A 22,226-nucleotide genomic window follows, 5' to 3' on the forward strand; every position below is an offset into this window, starting at 1 on the left:
ACTGAAAATACAAAAAATTAGCTGGGCATGGTGGCGTGTGCCTGTAATTCCAGCTACTCAGGAGGCTGAGGCAGGAGAATTGCCTGAACCCAGAAGTCGGGGGTTGCGGTGAGCCGAGATCGCGCCATTGCACTCCAGCCTGGGTAACAAGAGCGAAACTCCGTCTCAAAAAAAAAAAAAAAAAAAAAAAAATCCTTTCTGAGACACATCCCTTCTCTCAATCCTCAGTAAATTCTACTGGAAGTATTATTATTATTATTATTATTATTATTATTATTATTATTGAGATGGAGTTTTGCTCTTGTTGCCCAGTCTGGCATACAGAAGCGTGATCTTGGCTCACTGCAACCTTTGCTTGCCCAGTTGAAGAGATTCTCTTGCCTCAGGACTCCTGAGTAGCTTGGATTACGGGTGCTTGCCACCATGCCTGGCTAATTTTTATGTTTTTAGTAGAGATGGGGTTTCACCATATTGGCCAGGCTGGTCTCCAACTCCTGACTCCAGGTGATCCAACCGCCTCGGCCTCCCGAAATGCTGGGATTACAGATGGGAGCCACCATGCCCAGCTGGAAGTATGAAAAATTTAATGAGCAAATTCTCTCTTTCTCTTTCAATATGCATTTCGAATTGAGGGAAAGGCTGAATATCATACCTGGGATTTCATGGTATAAAACAGAAATAGATTATGCAGAAACAAACTTCAAAGCAGAGGTGCCAATGAAAAATCCTCCTTCTAGTAGATATGCAAAAAGATTGAGAAAGGTTAGGAGCTCTCAGACTGTGGAATAGCCATTCTAGCTGATCAGACATCTAGTTGTAAAGGGTTTGAGAGACTTGAAGATGATACCTTTTTTTCCAAACTGATAATACGTATTTCTTTTACCATTTACGTATACTTTAGGGTAGATGCTTCTGGAGGCATACATCATAAATAAATCCCCTATGTTAGAGGAACTCATAGAAGTAACCTAAGTTTAGAAAAGAACAATGGTTTGACAAGTTCACCTCCTTTCTACTCCTGTTTAGTCAGCAGACTACTCACAGAAATGTGTCCCTTCATGTTGTTGCTAGGTGTGCATGATGTAGGGGAGTATCTGTATATATGTAAAGGTACCATACCTGGTCCCATGTTTCTCTAAAAGCTTTTATATGGCATGAGAGCATTTTAAAAAACAGCATTTGGGGTGGCTGAACAGGATTTGAACAATCTTTCTTTTTCTCCTCCTACCTTCCAATCTTTCAGTCATCAAAAAGGATATTTTTGGAGATTGTTTATGATGAAAGTTCACAAATTATTTGGGAAGAAGAAAGATAAATGCTGTGCATTTGTTATGATCTGTGTAAAAGCTGCATTTGAGTGGAAAGATAGACAAAGGAAATTTTTTTCAGTATTGGGACACTAGATGATTTCTTTCTTAAAAATTTCTGTGTATTCTTGATTTAAAGGTGACTTCCAAAATTTGATTTATATATTTTTTCTTAAAAATAGTAACTATGCTGTTTTTCTTAAAAAGATGATTTTCTTTCTTAAAAATTTCTGTGTATTCTAAATTTAAAGGCTACTAACATATGTGTGTGTGTGTGTGTGTGTGTGTGTGTGTGTGTGTAAATAAATAAATATATATATATACATATATTTTTTTTCTTCTTTTTTTTTTAGGTGGAGTCTTGCTATATCGCCCAGGCTGGAGTGCACTGGGGTGACCTTGGCTCACTGTAGCGTCCACCTCCTGGGTTCAAGTGGTTCTCCTGCCTCAGCCTCCTCTGTAGCTGGGATCACAGGTAAGTGCCACGACCCCTAGCTAATCTTTGTGTTTTTAGTAGAGACAGGGTTTCACCATGTTGGCCAGGCTGGTCTTGAACTCTTGACCTTAGGTGATCTGCCTGCCTTGGCCTTTCAAAATGCTGAGATTACAGGCATGAGCCATCATGCCTGGCCATATTTTTTTTCTTAAAAACAATGATTATGACGTCCACATGTGTGAACTGTGGAGTGCTGGCTTTCCAGAAATGTGATAGTCTTCTTTATTTGATCTCTACCTTATACTAGATGAGTTTTTATTTTTCTGTCATGGTTTCAACTTAATATATTTATGTGTGTGAGACATACATTTGCATAGTCCTATATATTAATTTAATTAAGTAGGAAAAATGTTCTAGTTAAATATTTGTATAATTTTAAATTCAAATGTACCCTTCTCTTTGTGGAGAAATATATTTTCTTCTTAATCAAAGAATCAAGATCGACAGCCTTTTACATCTGACAAAATAAACAGCTACTCTATTAGTGAAAAACAGCATTGAATTTATAGTATAAAATTACATTGCATATGTGTAGTACTCAAATATTTAAAATAATAAAATTTTAATTATTCAGGATAAATATTAGGTGGGAAGTTAATGTTTGAACTTATCCAATGTCTAAACCAAGATTACTTTAGTGGAAAATAACAAATTTATGAAAGCAAGATTTAGCAAGGAGAGGAAATGTATTACAAGGATGCAGGGATGTCTCTCAAAACTCAAAGGCAAAGATATTGTCCAGAACATTTTCAGGTCTTGAACCAAGTATTGGACAATCACTAGGACTACAGAGAGCTGATTCTTGGGAAGAAGATCCTGTGTCTCTCTGGAGACACCTGAATTCTCTATCTCTGCCTCTCCTCTGTAATTCTGTTTTATTTTCTCTGTAGACAGGTCTGTCGTAGTTCTTGGTGCACATGACCGCCTTAAAGCACATCATTTTATATCCTTGGCTGAAGTGAAGATCTCAGATGGATAATGTATCAACATTTCAATCTAAATTCCTAGTAGAAAGGATCTGATGGACCCATACTGAGATAAGTTTCCAGCCCTGGGTCAGTCACACATGAGCAGTGTGTGAGGTCACAGATTACTAATACAGTTGCCAAAGGTCTGTACCTGAGGAAGAAAGCACTCAGAGAGAACTAATCATTCCCCACCCCACCCCCACCCTTTTTTCCAGACAGAGTCTCCCTCTGTCGCCCAGGCTAGAGTGGAGTGGCACAATATTGGCTCGCTGCAACCTCTACCTCCTGAGTTCAAATGATTTTCCCACCTCAGCATCCCCAGTAGCTGGGACTACAGGCACACCTCACCATACCTGGCTAATTTTTGTATGTTTAGCAGAGATGGGACTTCACCATGTTGGCCAGGCTGGTCTGAAACTGACCTCAAGTGAGCCACCTGCTTCGGCCTCCCAAAGTATTGGCATTACAGGCATGAGTCGCTGTGTCCGTCCGGATCACTCCCTCTTATGTGCCTTCCCTGTATCTACTAAACGTGCATATCGTAGCACCTGGTAACACTTTTGTTTCATTTGTTTTTTTTCCTTGTTTCCCCTCCATTCCTGCATGTGGAGGACAGGGACAGCTTGCTTAGTGTCCCTATCACTAGCAGACATGAAATTAAGCAGCAATAATAATTAACATCTAGTTAGCACTTATTGTGTATCAGGCATTAAACATTTCTTTTTCTTTTACTAGTTTATTTAATTTTCTCAGCAGCTCTATACAGGGAAAATGCTAATATTCTTTCTTTAGAAATGATTAGATGAAAAATAGCATTGACAATGAGTCTTAGAAGTAACGTATCTGTTATAGTATGAATATTTATCCCCGCCAAAACTCATTTAAAATTTATCTTCAGTGGGGCAGGATTAAGCAGTGTCAGGCCTATAAGAGGTGATTGGGCCATGAGGGATTCATGAATTAATGGGTTAATTGATTAATGGCCTATCATGGAGGTAGGACTGGTGGCTTTATAATAAGAGGAAGAGAGGACTGAGCTGGAAGGTCATGTGATGCTTTACACCACCTTGGGACTCTGCAGGGAGTCCCCACCAGGAAGAAATTCTTCACCAGATGTGCTTTCTCTATCTTGGACTTCTCAGCTTCCATAACTGTAAGAAAGAAATTCTTCTTTATAAATCATATGGCGTTCAGAATACCAGCTTCAGGCAGTCTGTTATAAGCAACAACAAATTCGCTAAGAAAATGTCACTGACTGAAAGGCTATAAATTTTTGCTTTACCCATAATAATAATATCTATGGTATTGTTTAGTCAAAGAGCTTATACTTTTTTTTTTTTTTTTTTTTTTTTTTTTTTACCACTTGGTGTCAGAGTTGCACTATTTGAATATATTAGTACACTTGGGAAATCTTATGGGAGTTATCTGTGAGCTTTAAGCATTTTACTCCTTGTTTAAAGAATTTCATAGTACATAACTATGTTCTGCATGAAGTTACTAAGGAGAGCAAATGTTCTTTTAGTCTTCCTCTGATATTTTTAGGTTAAATGCATTTGCTATCATTTTGGATGGGAAGATTATCACTGTGAGAAGTGCACACAGAATTTATGAGAGAATTCTTGGAGGCTCAAACAATGTTTTCTAATTTTTCAGAAGACAGAAATAAGTCTGTCTCTCAGATTAGTCCTTTGTATAAGAATTAATTGAATACTTATCCCTCTAAATGACATCTAGGAGGATTTACCTCTCACAGGATGACAGCCTGGTTTCTGACTGATGGATCAGAAAACCAGGATAAATACTGGATGAATGGATCAAGTATTTCAAATGCGAAAACACTGCTAAATGACTATTAAGATAAGTCATTTTAAAAATTTATTCAACAGTGATTTATTTATCTTCTGTAATGTGCTGGCTCTGGCTTGGGTAGATTCCCCATTTCCACGTTATTAGCCAACTTTTCTTCCCAGCCCACCTTTGGGGTCTGTCTATTCCAGTATTCCTCACATTCCTCACATATCTTGAGTTTGAGAAACATGAAAAGATAATTACCTGTTATAAAAAGAGAGACTCAGCCCAGAGATATTGCAGGGAAAGGAATCATCTTGGTGCCTAGGAAATTCAAGGTATTCTCTTTTAAGCAAGTGGTAAAATATACGTAAACCTAAAATTTGCTACTTTCATTAATCATCAGGGTATCATTAAGAATTTGCCTATTGGTATCAAGGTTTTGCAATGACATTTTAATGAAAGTGGGTTTATAGGAATATGATTAGGCCAGGCTCAGTGGCTTACTCCTATAATCCTTGCACTCTGGGAGGCTGAGGCAGGCAAGTCACTTGAGTCCAGGAGTTTGAGATCAGCTGGTCAACATAGAGAGACCTCATCTCTACAAAAAATACAAAAATTAGCTGGGTATAATGCACACACCTGTGGTCCCAGCTACTTGGGAGGCTGAAGTGGAAGGATTATTTGAGCTTGGGAGATTTGGGAGATGGAGGTTGCAGTGATCCATGATTGTGCCACTGTATTCCAGCCCGGGTGATGAAGTGAGACTGTGTCTCAAAAAAATATATATGATTAATTAGACATATTAAACATGTACCTAAAAGCAACTATGAATAATTAAGGAGTTGGTTAAAAAAACCAACTAAACAGAAGTGGGAAATTTCCATAATTATTTTGAAATTGGAGATATTCAGGTTGTATGCTATGCTATTTTTTCTTTTGAAAAATTTTAATTTATTTACTTAAAAATACAGTCTCAAATTTCAAAATTCAAAGACATTAAAGGTGTTTTGTTTTGTTTTTTTGAGATGGAGTCTCCCTATCTTGGCCAGGTTGGTCTTGAACTTTTGGCTTCAAACCATCCTCGCACCTCAGACTCCCAAAGTGCTGAAATAACACGTATGAGCTACCATGCCCAACCCTGGAAGGTTTTATATATATACTGAGAAGCTTCTCCTTGTCATCGATCCCTGGTCACTCTGTTACCCTTGCCAGAGGCAACCAATAGTGTTAGCATTTAAAAAATATTTCTAGAGATATTTTATTCTTATGTATTCCAAAATGCATATATTCTCTATCCACACGCCCTTTTTTATGTCTGAATAGTATTTCATTGTCTTGTCAGGCAAAATTGTGAAAGATTTTGAAATGGGAAAAAAGAAACAGAGAAAAGAATAAAAAGATTGCTGGCTCTCTTTTCAGTGGAATACTAAGTATTTTTTACTGAACACTTCGAGGTTATCTAATACTATAGGAATCTGTATCTTTCCCTGTCTAATAGAGCTATTTTAAACACTGTTAAGTTGGAGAAAACAGAAAGTAATGAAAGTGAATTTTGCCTGCTGGAGAGGCAACTGATTTCCCTTTCTCCACAAGAGGTCCATTTTATATCTATTAACAAATTAATTTCATTATTTCTAATAGCCTATATATCTGTTCTTTATTTTTTTATTTTTTGAGATGGAGTCTGGCTCTGTTGCCCAGGCTGGAGTGCAGTGGCACAACCTCAGCTCACTGCAACCTCTGCCTCCTGCGCTCAAGCAATTCTCCTGCCTCAGCCTCCCAAGTGGCTGGGATTACAGGTGCCTGCTGTCAAGCCCAGCTAATTTTTATATTTTTAGTAGAGACAGAGTTTCACCATGTTGACCAGGCTGGTCTTGAAATCGTGGCCCGCTCAGCTTCCCAAAGTGCTGGGATTACAGGTGTAAGCCACCGTGCCCAACCTATATCTGTTCTTTAGATTCTTCTTTGAATAATTTGTTACAAAGAAAATCATTCTTTTTCTTCTTTAAAGAAACTCAACAATCTTGTATGTTCTTCACATGTACCCCAAAACCTAAAAGGCAATTAAAAAAAAAAAAAGAAAAGAAACTCTCAGTCTAACAACATACCATAATCTCTGGGACACATTAAAGCAGTGTCTAGAGGGAAATTTATAGCAATAAATGCCCATGTGAGAAGCAAGGAAAGGTCTAAAATTGACACCCAAATGTCACGATTAAAAGAACTAGAGGAGCAAGATCAAAAAAATTTAAAAGCTAGCAGAAAACAAGAAATAGCTAAGGGCCGGGCACGGTGGCTCAAGCCTGTAATCCCAGCACTTTGGGAGGCCGAGGCGGGTGGATCACGAGGTCAAGAGATCGAGACCGTCCTGGTCAACATGGTGAAACCCCGTCTCTACTAAAAAGATACAAAAAGTTAGCTGGGCATGATGGTGCATGCCTGTAATCCCAGCTACTCAGGAGGCTGAGACAGGAGAATTGGCTGAACCCAGGAGGCGGAGGTTGCGGTGAGCCGAGATCGCGCCATTGCACTCCAGCCTGGGTAACAAGAGCGAAACTCCGTCTCAAAAAAAAAAAAAAAAAAAAAAAGAAATAGCTAAGATCAGAGCAGAACTGAAGGAGATAGACACAAAAAGCCCTTCAAAAATTAAGGAATCCAGGAGCTGCTTTTTTGAAAAGATCAGCAAAATAGCCCACTGGCCAGACTAATAAAAAAGAAAAGAGAAAAGAACAGAATAGATGCAATAAAAAATGATAAAGGGGATATCACTACTGATCCCACAGAAATACAAACTAGCAGCAGAGATTACTACAAATACCTCTATGCGAATAAACCAGTAAATCTAGAAGAAATGGAGAAATTCCTGGAATAAGTTGAATCCCTGAATAGACCAATAACAAGGTCTGGAATTGAGGCAGCAATTAATAACCTACCAACCAAAATAGTCCAGGACCAGATGAGTTCACAGCTGAATTCTACCAGAGATACAAAGAGGAGCTGATACCATTCCTTCTGAAACTATTCCAAACAATAGAAAAAGAGGGAAATCCCACCCCCCCAACTCATTTTATGAGACGCACATCATCTTGGTACCAAAACCTGGCAGAGATGCAACTGAAAAAGAAAATTTTACACCAATATCCTTGATGAACATTCATGCAAAAATCCTCAATAAAGTACTGGCAAACAGAATCCAACAGCACATCAAAAAGCTTATCCATCACAATCTAGTCAGCTTCATCCCTGGGATGCAAGGCTGGTTCAACATAAGCAAATCCATGCATGTAATCCATCACATAAACAGAACCAAAGACAGAAACCACATAATCCATCACATAAACAGAACCAAAGACAAAAACCACATGATAATCTCAATAGATGCAGAGAAGGCCTTTGAGAAAATTCAACAGCACTTAAGCTAAAATCTCTCAATAAACTAGGTATTGATGGAACCTATCTGAAAATAATAAGAGCTATTTATGACGAAACCACAGCTAATACCATACTGAATGGGCAAAAACTGGAAGCATTCCCTTTGAAAACTAGTACAAGACAAGGACGCCCTCTCTCACCACTCCTATTCAACACAGTATTGGAAGTTCTGGCCAGGGCAATCAGGTAAGAGAAAGAAACAAAGGGTATTCAATTAGGAAAAGAGGAAGTCGAATTGTCTCTATTTTCAGATGACATGATTGTATATTTAGAAGACCCCATCATCTCAGCCCCAAATCCCCTTAAGCTGATAAGCAACTTCAGCAGTCTCAGGATACAAAATCAGTGTGCAGAAATCACAGGCATTCGTATACACCAATAACAGACAAACAGAGAACCAGGTCATGAGTGAACTCCCATTCACAATTGCTACAAAGAGAATAAAATATCTAGAAATACAACTAACAAGAGATGTGAAGGACCTCTTCAAGGAGAACTACAAACCTCTGCTCAAGGAAATAGGAGGGGATACAAATAGATGAAAAACCATTCCAAGCCCATGGTTAGGAATAATCAATATTGTGAAAATGGCCATACTGCTCAAAGTAATTTATAGATTTAATGCTATCCCCATCAAGATACCACTGACTTTTTTCACAGAATTGGAAAAAACAAAACAAAACAAAACAAAACTACCTTAAACTTCATATGGAACCAAAGCAGAGCCCACATAGCCAAGATAATCCTAAGCCAAACAAAAACAAAAACAAACAAAGCAGGGCTGGGTGTGGTGGCTTCTGCCTGTAATCCCAGCACTTTGGGAGGCTGAGGTGGGTAGATCATGAGGTCAAGAGATCAAGACCATCCTGGTCAACATGGTGTAACCCCGTCTCTACTAAAAATACAAAAAACTAGGCGTGGTGGCGCGTGCCTGTAATCTCAGGTACTCAGGAGGCTGAGTCAGGAGAATTGCCTGAAGAGGCGGAGGTTGCGGTGAGCCAAGATCGAGCCATTGCACTCCAGCCTGGGTAACGAGCGAAACTCCATCTCCAAAAAAACAAAACAAAACAAAACAAAACAAACAAACAAAACAAAGCTGGAGGCATCATGCTACTTGACTTTAAACTATACTATAAAGCTACAGTAATCAAAACAGCATGGTACTGGTGTCAAAACAGAGATATAGACCAATGGAACAGAACAGAAGCCTCAGAAAGAACACTACACATCTACAACCATCTGATCTTTGACAAACCTGACAAAAATAAGCACTGGGGAAAGGATTCCCTGTTTAATAAATGATGTTAGGAAAACTGGCTAGCCATATGCAGAAAGCTGAAACTGGAACCCTTCCTTACACTTTATACAAAAATTAACTCCAAATGAATTAAAGATTTAAACATAAGACCTAAAACCATAAAAACCCTAGAAGAAAACCCAGGCAATACCTAGGTTTTCAATTCAGGACATAGACATAAGGACTTCATGACTAAAACGTTAAAAGCAATGGCAACAAAAGCCAAAATAGACAGATGGGATCTAATTATAATTAAGAGCTTCTACACAGCAAAAGAAACTACAGCTAGTGCTCGACTTATGACCACGATTGGTTCTGACAGACCGGTCGTAACACGATTTGGTCATAAGTTGAGTAGGCTATATGTACAGTACTGTGAAATGATGTTATAAAAATCTTTAAGTCATATTTTATCACAATTTTCTTTCATTGTTATATATCATAATTTTCTTTGTTCATTTTATGCCATTTGTATCATCTCTACACCATTTTGTTTCTTATTTTTACATTTGTCAGGTTTAAGTAAAACACTGCATTATCAGTATAACTCGTTTAATATTTGCAAAACATACAAAATTACAAAATACAGGTGTGTACAAAAATACAAAATACAGGTGTAAAAAATACCATAGGAAACATTTTCCCAATTGCAAAACATATCAAAATATATAAACGTGTACAAAACACAAATTGCTGTACCGAGTCTAGGATAACAGTTGAAATGGTGCATGCAGAGATGGTAGTGCTGCCGGAAGCTTGTCCGCACTGTCGTACACCCAGCTGGGCAACGTTTGTGCTGCCAGATGCGGAGCAGTCGTGGCTGGTGATTGTGGTCGTAAAGTCGAATGGTCGTAAGTTGCATAGGTCGTAAGTCGATCAATACCTGTATCATTAGAGTGAACTGGCAAACAACAGAATGGGGAAAAAATTTTGCAACCTATTATCTGACAAAGAGCTGATATCTAGAATCTATAAAGAACTTAAACAAATTTACAAGAAAAAAAACAAACATCCCCATCAAAAAGTGGGTGAAGGATATGAACAAACACTTCTCAAAAGAAGACACTTACACAGCCAGCAAACATTTGATAAAACCTCGTCATTACTGGTCATTAGAGAAATGCAAATCAAAACCACATCAAGATACCATCTCACACCAGTTAGAATGGCGATCATTACAATATCAGGAGACAACAGATGCTGGAGAGGATGTGGAAAAATAGGAACACTTTTACACTGTTGGTGGGAGTGTAATTTAGTTCAACTAAATTGTGAAAGGCAGTGTGGCAATTCCTCAAGGATCTAGAAATAGAAATGCAATTTGACCCAGCAATTCTATTACTGGTTGTATACCTAAAGGATTATAAACCATTTTATTAAAAAGACATATGCACACATAGGTTTAGTGTGGCACTGTTTACAAGAGCAAAGACTTGGAACCAACCCAAATGCCCATCAATGATAGACTAGATAAAGACAATATGACACATATACACCATGGAATACTATGCAGCCATAAAAACGGATGGTATGAGTTCATGTCCTTTGCAGGGACATAGATGAAGCTGGAAATCATCATTCTGGAAACTATCATTCTCAGCAAACTGCCAGAAGAACAACAAACCAAACACTGCATGTTCTCACTCCTAAGTGGGTGTTGAGCAATGAGAACACATGGACACGGGGAAGGGAACATCACCCACGGGGGCTTGTTGGGGAGGGGAGGGCTAGGGAAGGGATAGCAGGGGTTGCAGGTATTGGGGAGGGATAGCATTAGAAGAAATACCTAAAGTAGATGATGTGGGGATGGATGCAGCAAACCACCATAGCATGTGTATACCTATGTAATAAACCTGCACATTTTGTACATGTACCCCAGAACTTAAAGTATAATAAAAGTTAAAAAAAAAAGCAAAGAAACACACAGTCTATGTAACATCATATTGGTTCCCTCATTAATCAATAAGTTAAAACATTGGCAAATGTTATATTTGTATGCTAGCCATAGTTTTACCTTTAAAAATTATCCTTAATAGTTTTGATGGTCATCCACTGCGATCCCTGGTGACAAAGTCAGGTAAATTGCCTTGCTGGAAAAGTGGATTTTGTGGGTTACTTAAATGTAGGCATATTGTTTCTTAGATCCCAGAATAATCCAGAGTGTCAGTTTAACTTGGCTATTTCTCTAGATTCTACCCCCCAACTTTTTTTCTTGATTTTGTGTTTTCTTTTGTTCACACATGATAAATAAGTATTCTCTATGGGTAGCAGCAGTGACTGGGGATTTGGTTTTATGCTGTCTGTAAATGGATGATGGAGATTTATTTTCTACTGAGTGGCAGATGACAGAAAATCTGGCTTGCTAGTCTTCTTTTGTTTGTTTATTTTGAACTCAGTTAAAAATGTTGTGTTCAGTGGGAAGAACAGTTCTTTGATATTTGCACTGTTGAGCTTGTGTGTCTGTGTGTGTGTGTGTGTGTGTGTGTGTGTGTGAGAGAGAGAGAGAGAGAGACAGAGAGACAGAGAGACAGAGAGAGTCTCTCGCTGTCTCCCAGGCTAGAGTGCAATGGCACAATCTCATCTCACTTCAACCTCCACCTCTCAGGTTCAAGTGATCCTTCTGCATCAGCTTCCTGAGTAGCTGGGATTACAGGTGCCCACCACCACGCCCGGCTAACTTCTGTATTAGTAGTCAAGATGAGGTTTCCCAATGTTGGCTAGGCTGTTCTTGAACTTTTGACCTCAGGTGATCTACCCATCTCGGCCTCTCTTGATGCCTGGCCATCAAGCTTTTGTATTTCTATGTTTAGTCTTGACCTATGACTGAAGTTGTAGAACAGAAGCTATAAGTTTTCTATATATCTGTTCCTATGTGACTTTGTGTTTATGTGTCTATAATTCAGAAAGGCTCTTTCCTCCCATTTTATGAGTATAAAATATTTTCTTAGCTTCAGAAAGTATTAATTAGATTATAATCTCTTCAATTAAAGGGGCTCTGTTCTGATTGGCTTATTGAGTTAAATAAGTGCCTATATAAACCAAAATATTAAAAATGCCTGTAACATAAGGACTCCCCCACCCCCAACACACACACACTTTTTGTGGAGAACAGGGTCTCACTATACTGCCTAGATAGGTCTCGAACTCCTGGGCTCAAGCTATCCTTTCACCTCTGCCTGTGTAAGAGCTGAGATTATAGGTATGAACCACAGTGCTCAACCAGGACTTGGACTTCTAAAATTTTAAATGTGCTAAACTTAAAAGAATTCTTTTTATAGAAACTGTTAATTTAGGAGTATTTTAGGAATCCCAATTCACGTAATTAAAGCAAATGAGGTTAGTATAATAATTTTGATGAGAAAATAACAACTATATCTTTTCTGGATTTATCAGTGTGTTAAATGATAAAATACAATTATACAATTTATTTTACTGGGGCTTATTTTTTCTAAACTTATATAGGACGTATAGATTTTCTAGTCAAGTAAGCTAACATTGCTCCTCCATAATGTTTAATTTATAAAAAACATAAATTTGTGTGAAATAAAATTGAATAATTATTTTGACAACCTAAAAAAGAATAATTAAGTTTTTAAAGTCTGCCAGTTTAAACAGTTTTTGAGATCTTTGGGTAGCTTACAATCTTGAATTAATATTAAGTTAAGCAAGTGTATGAATAATTATTGGATACCTAAATAATTTCTAAGATGCAACTCTGAGATTTTCATTATTCAATATCATATTGTTTCTATGTTTTTGCTTATTTTTAAATATTCTGTAAAGAACCTAAATCTTTGGATCATTTAATGAATGTGCTCATGTTTGCCACTCTGTGATATAAAATGAATGTGTGTGTGTTTGTAGAAAGTTGTGTTATATGTGTTCGTAAACTTTACTAGTCTACTAAAACATGCCTTTATATTGAACAGTTTTCAATTACTTACCTTCATCCAATTTTCTGTGTAAAGTAGAGGTTAATTACTTTGATTAAAAGTTATAGTTACAGCTTGGGCAACAAAACAAGACCCCATCTCTACAAAAAAGAAAAAATTAGTTGGGTGTGGCAGCACATGCCTGTAGTTAGTCCTAGCTGCTCCAGAGGCTGAGGTGGGAGGATCGTGTGAGCCCAGGAGTTCAAGGCCGAGGTTAGCTATGATTGGACTGATACACTGCAGCTTAAGTGACAGAGCGACACCTCATCAAAAAAATATTATAATTAATATGGCTCATTGAGACTATACTGTGAATATTGGTGACAGAGAAATCTAATTATTTATGTGCTTTGTTTTTCAAGGAAAAAGAGTAGTTTTATCCTAGTGGAGGTATCCTCAAACCCTTTGGTCTCAGGATCTCTTCACATTCTTTAGAAACTTTTAAGGACAACTAATAAGCTTTTGTTTAAGTAGGTTATATTTATCAGCATTTGCCATATGAGAAATGAAAATTAACAAATCTTTAAAATATTTGATCCTTTTGAAAAATAGAAATGATGAACTGATTGCATGCTAACCTAAATTACACATTTAATGAAAACATTATATTTTAAAAAAATTAATGAGGAGACGGGAATTCTTTTAAATTTTTGCAAATCTCTTTGATAGCTGGCTAACAGAACACAGCCAGAGTCTCATATCTCCTGCATTCAGTCTGTGATATCATGTCATATGGCTTATAAAAAAAAAACTTCAGTGTACATTGGTACAAAGATAAATGAAAAAGACAATTCTAAGGTGTGAATTTATTCTAGGATATGAAACACTGAAAATGAATTTGCTTTGGTATATAACATCTGAGTCCAAAAAGAATATATGAAATGGGCTAAATGGACTAAAATTTTGGCATAGTTTGCCTAGTTTTGATGGTCTGGTTTTCTTGGTTTAATGATTAATGCCTTTGCCTACAACATGTGAAATTAAAAAAAAAAAACTTTTGTGTACTCTGGGTAGCAAAGTGTCTGTGTCTTACCAGAATAGTTTTCTGTGTTTTATATTAACTTATGAGTCCTTTTTTTTGAGATGAAGTCTTGTTCTGTAGCCCAGGCTGGAGTGCAATGGTGTGATCTCAGCTCACTGCAACCTCTGCCTCCCAGGTTCAAGTGATTCTCATGCCTCAGCCTCCTGAGTAGCTGAGATTACAGGCGCACACTGCCATACCAGGCTAATTTCTGTATTTTTAGTAGAGATGGCGTTTCACCATGTTGGCCAGGCTGGTCTTGAACACCTGACCTTGGGTGATCCGCCCACCTTAGCCTCCCAAAGTGCTGGGATTACAGGCGTGAGCCATCACGCCTGGCCTTATATGTCCTTATTTAAGAAAAAATAAGAAGAAAGATTCTTCATTTATGAAAGAGGAGGCTGCTTACAAGGCAGCCAAGTGAGGAGATGGATAATATATCTCAAGCCACCTCCCTGAAAATTTGGAGATTAGGATTTTTAAGAACTGTCTGGTGGTCAGGGGGCTAGGGAATGAGTTTTACTAATTGTTTGGGTCAGAGATGAAATCACAAGGGTGTCAAAACTGTCTTCAGGTGCTAAGTCAGTTCCTGGTTGGGCGTAACCTAGTCTGGGTGGTATCAGTTGGTCCACCAGAATACCAAGTCTGAAAAATACCTCAAGGATCATTCTTAGGTTTCACAATAGGGATGTTATCTCTAGTAGTAGTTGGAGAAGATACAAATATTGTAACCACTGGTTATGTGACTCTTGAGCAGTGAGCAACTATAAAAAGTGAGCTAAGAGACAATGATTGGTTACTGTTTGTACATATATTTTAACAGAATTCAAGGTCCTACTGTACTTTTGACTTTGTAGGCTTTTGTTAGTGGTTTCAGACCCTACATGGAGGGGTGAGTTTTGGGAAGGGACTGTTACTATCCTTGCTTTAAAAAATGAGAAACTAAATTTCTCTCACAGTTAGTTGGTCTATGCACAGAAATTAGCAAAGCCACTTAGCTTATGAAGTTAGAAACAAGATGAAATCAGTTATGTCCGTTTTTCTTACTGCTATAATTTTGCCAAGGCAGTTGTAGATTGTTTACATTTTTCTGTTTAACTCTTTCCCCTTTCGCCCTGAGGATGCTCACCAGCAGCACTTGTGGCTGTAGTGTTTATCCCAAGATAATTTTACCATTAACAAATATCTCACTTTTATTATTATTTTCGCATTGCTCTATTATGTAAACTTTAGAAACAAAATACATCATTCTATTTATAGCATTCTGTTTTTGGTAGTGGTATTTTCATTTACAAAATATAGTAATTCTTGATTGCTGAAAATGTCAAATCCTAGAAAATGTAGCATCCTATGCATGATGTTAACATTATTCTTGAACAGTTGTTGACCAGAGATTCATCTGATGAATTCAATTTTTCCAAAATAGATGATTCTGTTGATTCAGATGATTCTGATGGTAGTTCTGTTTGGAAATAACTCCAAGAGTTATTTTCACATTAAAAATCAGACAGATTTGCTTCAGCCTCGAAGAGTGTGTTTATGTAAAATCAAATGAGTGCTAGCAGCAAGCTGCTCCTCTCCCCCACTTTTTTTTTTTAAATGGGAAAAGGGTTAAAGAGGGAGATGAACATTTTTCAAGGTGAAGTGTTTCCTTGCAGATGGGTTTTAACTAAGCAAAAGGAGTATAGAACTTTTTTTGGTGGAGGGTAGTAGGAGGTTCCTGAATGAACGAAATTGCCTACTAGTTAACAAAATGTTTGCAAATTCCCATAGTGTTTGTGCTCATGGTCATTCTTATGATTATGTAGAACATCTAGGTCTAATGTTGGAAAGGGAAGGAAATATCATGTATTATTTTGAGTCTTTTTGTTGGGGATGTTAATAAAAGGTGATAAAATCAAGTTAAACTGAACGAAACCTCTGCTCCCAAAGGTTATTTTTCCAGACAAGATAAAAACAGAAATGGTGGGAACCAGCGAACAGTATACAGGTAGCCAAAGGGAAAGAGATTTGAAAAGATTGATATAATTTACAGATATGATCCTCAGAAGAATAAAGAGTTGATTGCTTTGAATTTGTATTACTTTTTTGAAAAAGGAAGAAAAGGAAAAAGAAGAGCTGAGACAGGGTCCAAGTCTTGTTACCTTTGACAGTCTAGCTAGAGAGTATATAGGACTCTTGGGAATCTCTCCAGAGTAAATGGGAAGTCTTGGTCTGTCCCTGCATAGATAGGAGAAAGTTGGGTAACTGGTGGTTTGTAGTAGACATTTGTTCTTTTGTGCTATCAGCATTCTGTTAACAGTGTCCCAATTTTTTTTAGAAAAAGCATCTTTTGTCTCACTTTCAGTTCATATAGTTTATTAGTTTGGATTCCTCTAAGCAGTGCCTGAGATTAGAAGCCGGGTGTAGTGATTTATTTGGGAGATGATATCAAGATGCAGAAGTGAGGGAGTAGGGAGAGTATGGAACATATGAAACATGGAAAAGCCAATAGCCAACAGAGTGACTTACCAAGTTCATTATCACTGTGGCAAGTGGGACTCAATTCTGTCAAAGATCCTATGAGAACTCACTAGCATGTTCCTGGGTATGACCTCTCTGAAGGTTGGAAGGCTGGGGAATTATCTGCCATCTCCATCCCTACTTGGTTGAATATTGCCATTAGGTACATTAAATCCCCTGCACTTTGGGCCTGTGCCCATGCAGAGGTTGGGGGAATTTCCCCTGGTTTGGAAAGCCTTAAAGCAGAAAAGTGGAGAAACACAGGGCAGGTGCTTGAGTGGGGCTGGTTCAACATGCACAGAAAATTCTGTAACAGCTGAAGCTGAAATCAGAGGTGGCACAGGGGGATGCAACACAGGGTACTAAAGAGTCTGTTACAGTAGCGTAAGTGACAATGAGTCCATTCCACGTTTCAGGATCAGAATGGTGCATTCCTTTTTTTTTTTTTTTTTTTTGGTTATCACAGCTAGAGGGAATGAGAGGCTACTGGCATATAGTTGGTAGAGGCCAGGGATTCTTTTTTTTTTTATTTTTTTATTTTTATTTTTTATAAAGGCCCCATCTTAAAGGCCCCAATTTTTTTTTTTTTTTTTGAGAAAAAGAATAATAAGAAAAAGAACAGAGAAGAGGAAGAAAGAGAAAAAGGAAGAGGGAGAGAGAATGGGGGTATTGCTTTGCTGCCCGGGCTAGAATGCAGTCCAAATATGGGTATGCCTACAATTGTCCCCAATAATGGAGACATGAAAGAAAATGAGGGAAGAGAGCAACAAACAAGGAGCCAACCAACATTTCATTTAAACTTCCAAGTTGATATGATGTGGTACTGATAAGAGTGTATATTCTATGTAAAGTGGAGAGTTCTATAAATATTAATTACGTTTACTTGTTCCAGATCTGAGTTCAAGTCCTGGATATCGTTATTAATTTTCTGTCTCATTGATCTGTCTAATATTAATGTTGAAGTCTCCCACTATTATTGTGTGGGAGTCTAAGTCTCTTTATAAGTCTTGTATGTCTGGGTATTCCTGTATTGGGTGCGTGTATATTTAGGACCTTTAACTCCTCTTGTTGTTGTATTGATTCTTTTATCATTATATAATGTCCTTCTTTGCTTCTTTTGATCTTTGTTGCTTTAAATACTATTTTATCAGAGGCAAAAATTGTAACTTCTGCTTTTTATTTATTTATTTTTGCTCTCTGGTTGGTTGGTAAGTCTCTCTCCATCCTTTGTTTTGAGTCTTTGTGTATCCTTGAATGTGAGATGGGTCTGGATGCAGCATACAGTTTTAGTTTTTTGTCCAAATTGCCTGTCTTTGAATTGAGGAATTTAGTCAATTTAAATTTAGAATTAATAATGATATGTGTGAGTTTAATACTGTCATTTAATGTTAGCTGGCTATTTTGCCCATTAGTTGATGTAAATTCTTCATTATATTGATGTTTTTTACTTTTTGGTATTTTTTAGAAAGGCTGATACTGTTTGTTCCTTTCTATGTGTAGTGGTTCTTTCAGAAGCTCTTGTAAAGCAGGCCTGGTGGTGATGAATTCTCTGAGTGCTTGCTTGTTCACAAAAAACTTTATTTTTCCTTCACTTAGGAAGCTTAGTTTGGCTGGATGTGAAATTCTTGGTTGAAAGTTCTTTTCTTTAAGGATGTTGAATATTGGTCCCCACTCTCTTCTGGCTTGTAGGGTTTCTGCTGAGAGATCTGCTGTGAGTCTGATAGGCTTCCCTTTGTGGGTAACCTGACCTTTCTCTCTGGCTGCCCTTAGTATTTTCTCCTTCATTTCAACCCTGGTGAATCTGACGATTATGTGCCTTGGAGTTGCTCTTCTTGAGGAATATCTTTGTGCTGTTCTCTGTATTACCTGGAGCTGAATATTATCCTGCCTTACTAAGTTGGGAAAATTTTCCTGAATAACATCCTGAAGCATATTTTCCAGCTTGGATTCATTCTCTTCGTCACATTCGGGTACACCTATCAAGCGTAGATTAGGTCTTTTCACATAGTCCCATATTTCTTGGAGACTTTGCTCGTTCCTTTTTATCCTTTTTTCTCTAATCTTGTCTTCTTGTTTTATTTCATTGAGTTGGTCTTCGACCTCTGATATCCTTTCTTCTGCTTGATCAATTCGGCTGTTAAAACTTGTGCATACTTCACGTAGTTCTCGTATTGTGTTTTTCAGTTCCATCAATTCACTTATTTTCCTCTCTAAATTTTGTATTCTTGTTGACATTTCGTCAAACCTTTTTTCAAAGTTCTTAGTTTCTTTAGATTGTGTTAGCACAAGTTCTTTTAATTCACAGAAGTTTCTTATTATCCACGTTTTGAAGCCTGCTTCTGTAATTGGAACCCACTCGTTCTCCATCAAGCCTTGTTTCATTGCTGATGAAGAACTGGGATCCCCTGCTGAGGGAGAGGCGTTCTGATCTTGGGTATTCTCAGCCTTTTTTGGCTGTTTTCTTCCCTTCGTTGTAGATTTATCCATTTGTGGTCTTTATAATTACCGTCTTTGTAATTGGGTTTCTGAGTGGACGTCCAGCTTATTGATTCTCAGCGCCGAAATCTGAGCAACCCACTGCACCGACCAAATCAGCGGCGTTAAGATTGATGGTGCCTTTCTGACTCTGCACCAAGAACCGATGCTCCGAGGCGCCGGCAAAACCGCCTCGCCGGTCACAGGAGTCGCGCTGGCGACCTGTGGGGCTCCTCCGCTGGGAATCTCCTGGTACGTGAGCAACCAGAATTCATGTGAAGGTGTGGTGTCCTCTCGTTCTCTGCGTTTTCAGTAGGAGCTACAATCCCGAGCTGCTAGTGATCAGCCATCTTGGATCTCTCTCTCGATGTTAACTTTTATCACCTGGTTAAGGTGTCACCTAATGGTGCATTCCTTAGGTGTCTGGTTTAGGAATGGGCATGCTACCCTGTTTGGATTGATTGGAGTCAGGCCTAGGACTTTTGTTTCTCTACAATAAAAGTGATATATATTTTTTTATTTTCTGGAGTAGAAGCAATAAACACATAAACCTGGAGGTACCAACTACCATATTGTTACTATGCGGATTAGATCTCCATGAAGAAAGTCAGCACTGAGGAAAGAAGAGTTGAGAAATGGAGGGAGAACAAGTCATGTTGACATTATCTGAGTGCTGAATCCAGTGAAGCTTAAGTTCATTTACATGAGCCAAGAATTCCTCATTTTTCAAACTTATTCTCTTCCACCCCCAACCCAATTTTTTTATAGTGTACAACAGAAAGAAACATGGCAGACACAGAATCTCTTTCCAATTGGACAAAGTCTTGGAGCCTAGATGGTCTCTTAGTAGAAGGAAGCCATCTTGCCGACGGGCAGTTTTAGTACCTGAACTCCTTTGTTAACCAGTGAGAGAGCCAAGAATCTGCTGAATTATAAAATCTATTCCTGTCCATCTGCGAACATCACTACCTTCCCCTGCAGCTATAGTGTCAGATCACTTGATTGTCACTTGCATTTTTAGTTTCTGGTAACTTCACTGGGAGCTGGCTATGCATTTAAAAAGTATTTTTGTTAAATTTGCCTAGTGTTTTTAGGTGCTTAGAGAAGAAAAGTTTTCTGTTTATCTACTTTGCTGGGACCATGCTTTATTAATTTATGTATTAAATTACTCTATGGCAGATGCCAGTGATAGATGCCCTATGGTCCTTTGGCTACATAAATTCACCTACATTAGCAGACAGTTGTTGGTACTTGGTCTGTCACTGTTTTGCTGCCTGACGGCTTTCTCTGGCCTGTAGGCACTTGCTCCACCAAAGGGCAAAGGCATCTCTACTTTCTTTGTACTTTGGTGGAATGATTTTTGAAGTTTATTCTATCTGATTCTAATATAACCACTTCAGCCTTCTATGGCTATTATTTGCGTGGTATATCTTTCTCATCCATTTCCTTTCAACCTGTCTCTTTATATTGAAAGTACGTCTGTTGTAGATAGCATATTGTTGGGTCTGGCTTTATAAATTGATTTTACAATCTTTGCCTTTCAACCTGAGTATTTATTTCATTAAAACTTGATGTAGTTAGGCTGGGCGTGGTAGCTCATGCCTGTAATCCAAGCACTTTGGAGGCCAAGGTGGGCAGATCACCTGAGATCGGGAGTTCAAGACCAGCCTGACCAACATGGTGAAACCCCATCTTTAAATATATATATATATATATATATATATATATATATATATATATGTATTTTTAATTGATGTAGTTATTAATGTGGTTGAACTTAGAGCTATTATTTTATTACTTGTTTTCTGTTTGTTACTGTTTTTATTCTTTCTTGTCTGCTTTCTTTTGATTGTTTGAATATTTTTTAAAATTCCATTTTATTTATGTTTATATTTACTGTTTAGCTAGACCTCTTCATGTTGTTGTTATCATCATCATTGTTATTATTGGTAGCTGCTTCATGTAAAATGTAGAAACTATGCAACTTTATATATCAGTTAACCACCCTTTTGGCTCTTTATGCTATACAGTAGTCTCCCCCGTTATTTGCTGCTTCACTTGCTGCAGTTTCAGTTACCCACAGTAAATTTCAGTCCAAATATATTAAATGGAAGATTCCAGAAATAAACAATTTGTATGTTTTGAATTATACACTGTTCTGAGTAGCGTGATGAAACCCTGTGTTATCATACTCCATCCCACCCAGAACATGAATCATCCCTTTGTTGAGTGTATCCATGCAGTATACTCCACCCACCTATTATGGTTTCACTGAGCCCCTACCCAAATTTCATTTTGAATTCCCACAGGATGTGGGAGGGGCACAGTGGGAAATAATTGAATCATGGGGGGAGGTCTTTCTGTGCTGTTCTTGTGATAGTGAATAAGTCTCATGAAATCTGGTGGTTTTATAAAGGAGGGTTTCCCTGTACAAGCGCTGTTTTCTTGTCTGCCACCATGTGAAACATGTCTTTCACCTTCTGCCATGATCGTGAGGCCTCCCCAGACACATGGAACTGCAAGTCCATTATACCTCTTTCTTTTGTAAATTGCCCAGTTTTGAATATGTCCTAATCAGTGGTATGAAAATGGAGTAATACACCACCCATTAGTCACTTAGTAGCCATCTTTGTTATCAGATTGACTGTCATGGTATCGTAGTGCTTGTTTCAAGTAAACCATATTTCACTTAATAATGGCCCCAAAAATGCAAGCATAGTGATACTCACAATTTGGATATGCCAAAGAGAAACTATGAAGTGCTCTCTTTAAGTGGAAAGGTGAAAGTTCCCAACTTAATAAGGAAATAAAAAAAATCACATGCTGAGGTTGCTAAGATCTGTAGTAAGAACAAATCTGTCTGTGAAATTGTGAATAAGGAAAGAAATTCAGGCTAGTTTTGCTGTTGCACCTCACACTGCAGAAGTTATGACCACAGTGCATGATGAGTGCTTGGTTAGTATGGAAAACGTATTAAGTTTGTGAGTGAAAGACATGAATAGATA

At 37.9% G+C, this 22,226-nt stretch overlaps 1 protein-coding gene across 3 annotated transcripts in view; it reads left to right on the top strand.

Moving 5' to 3' along the window:
* Positions 1-1,674: 1,674 nt before the first annotated feature.
* Positions 1,675-22,226, top strand: part of FILIP1 (filamin A interacting protein 1) — a 276,138-nt gene continuing 255,586 nt past the window's right edge. For 2 of the 3 annotated variants that reach the window (XM_074398045.1, XM_074398046.1), the window contains exon 1: positions 1,675-1,782. The gene's annotated coding sequence lies outside the window, so the exon portion shown is untranslated. The remainder of the gene's footprint in view (positions 1,783-22,226) is intronic. The other variant, XM_074398047.1, reaches the window with a different exon arrangement.

This window comes from Saimiri boliviensis, chromosome 4 (assembly GCF_048565385.1).
Source record: "Saimiri boliviensis isolate mSaiBol1 chromosome 4, mSaiBol1.pri, whole genome shotgun sequence".
Taxonomy (NCBI): Eukaryota; Metazoa; Chordata; class Mammalia; order Primates; family Cebidae; genus Saimiri; species Saimiri boliviensis.